Source organism: Penaeus japonicus, unplaced genomic scaffold (genome assembly GCF_977035675.1).
Source record: "Penaeus japonicus unplaced genomic scaffold, GWHDUDI00000001_assembly GWHDUDI00000041, whole genome shotgun sequence".
NCBI classification, from domain to species: Eukaryota; Metazoa; Arthropoda; class Malacostraca; order Decapoda; family Penaeidae; genus Penaeus; species Penaeus japonicus.
In genome coordinates, this window is record NW_028234443.1 from 10619715 (window position 1) to 10622214 (window position 2500).

Below are 2500 nucleotides of genomic sequence, written 5' to 3' on the forward strand. Positions count from 1 at the left end.
ACAGGCACATAAAAGGGCATACATTGTCTCGTCAGTCTACCAAATCGGTAACACAGAAAACGAACATAGCGATATTTTAACAGTAACTATGATAAAACTCCACATATGCTCCAGGTATGTGCTGGATATCTAAATCCACATCTCCAAAGCATCCACACTAAAACATAAATCGGTATCTATGTCACCAGACACAATTTCCACACATTTCTTCTTTCCCTTACATACATATCTTCAAACCATAACACGAGTGGCTGAGTTAAAATTCGGAGCGTGACGTCACAACACACTTATCCCGACCTGTTTTTACTATGGCCATGGCTGTTATAACAACTAATGACCTCGTATAGAGACCATCATACTTAAATGAACTCTGATAGAAAATGTAACATACATACCGATTTTTTTCTCTCTCTCTTTTAAATAAAAAGAGAGATATTGATTTATCTCACCCCAATTAATGAAATAATGGATACAGCTTAGCTTTCGTCGAACATCTAATGAATAATGGTGATATAAGTAGTTATGACAGACGTATATATATCAATTATCCTCGTGATATAAATAGAAGTATCTAATGATAATGAATCATAATGGTAATATTCAGTGGCGGATCCAGGATGCTTTTAAAGAGGAGAGTTATTAAGTGCTAAAAGGGCGCAAACCACAGAAACCGAAAGCAATTTTATGTTGATTAATGCTGTTACATGACGCCAGTTGTAAGGAGGAAATCCAAGCTCTCATGGTTCTCAGTAAAAAAAACATATATACATATACATATATCTATCTATCTATCTATATCTATCTATCTATCTATCTATCTATCTATCTATATATATATATATATATATATGTATCTATATCTATATTTATATATATATATATATATATATATATATATATATATATATATAAATATACATATAAACAGGAAATTTTCGTGCAAATTATACGTACATGTAATTTCATCCAACATACTGATATCAGTTATAGCACAACGGTAATTCCACTTGTTGTCTATAATATTCACATACTTTTGTATGTCGTGCATTACTCTGTTGGGGCGGGGGGGGGGGGTATAACTCAAAGGAGAGCGCGTCCCTCCCTGGATCCGCCACTGATAGGTATAATGCTATTGGTAATAGAAATAAAAAGAGAGAAATAAAATTATATTGCAGTCATGATTAATGTTGCAACTGCTGTTATTTCATTAATAATTCGCAATGGTGATAACAGAAATTTTAGTTTGATAACATTTTATAAAAACTAGAAATATGTATATATATATATATATATATATATATATATATATATATATATATATATATATATATATGTATATGTATATATATATACATATATATATATATAACAATGTAATATTAAATGATAATGATAATGATAATAACTTTGACGATATTGATAAGGATATTAGTGACATCAAGAATAGCTTCAGTGATAAGCAGTGATTGACTACAATAATGATAACAATAATAAAGAAAGCAATAATAAACACACTTACATTCCAAATGAAGACGTAATAAAAAATATGATCTAACTATCAATAATACTCTTAATAATTATTAGAGTGATAACTGTAATACTGATGATGGCAATAATGACAATGATAAAATAACGGTAATTATGATAATGATAAAAATAAGGGTAATGATGAGAATGATAAAAATAGCGGTAATGATGATAATGTTAAAAATAACGGTAATGATAATAATGATAACAATACAAATATTCAAAATAATAGCGAAGATAAGGATAATACAATAAGATAGATAGATAATAAAGATAATATTAATACTAACCATGATAACGAAAATGATCATAACAATAACCATAATAATGATGATAATTTCAAAGTTACTAATAAAAATGACTATGACGATGGTAATAATAATGATGATAATGATGATAATAGCAAAAACGGCAATAACAGATACATAGTAAGGATAAGGATACAACTAATAGTGAAAATACTTAAAAGAAAAACAGATATCATTATAATATCGCTGACAATACGCTGATAATAATAAAAAGATAATCCTGATGATAACTATAATCGTCTCCACTATGACACTAATAATAATCAAGCTTTTAATGGTAGTTATATTATCATTATTTGAAATGGAAATAATATTAACAGAAGCAAAGATGATGATGACAATGATAAATGTAATAATGGTGTGATGATAATAATGGTTATTTCAATGATAATAGATGATTAAAATAATACTGACGATGAAGGTAATAGTTATGGTAATAATTATGAAAATACCAACTATCAACAATATTAATGATAATAAGACTCTTAGTGATAATGATAATGATAATGATCGTAATGATAATAATGGCAATAATAATGGCAATAAAAATGAAGAGGATGATATTAATGATAAAAAGGATAGTAATGATATAAATGATAATAACAATGATGAGAATAATAATTGTGATGATAATGATAATAATGATAATCATGTCAATAATGATA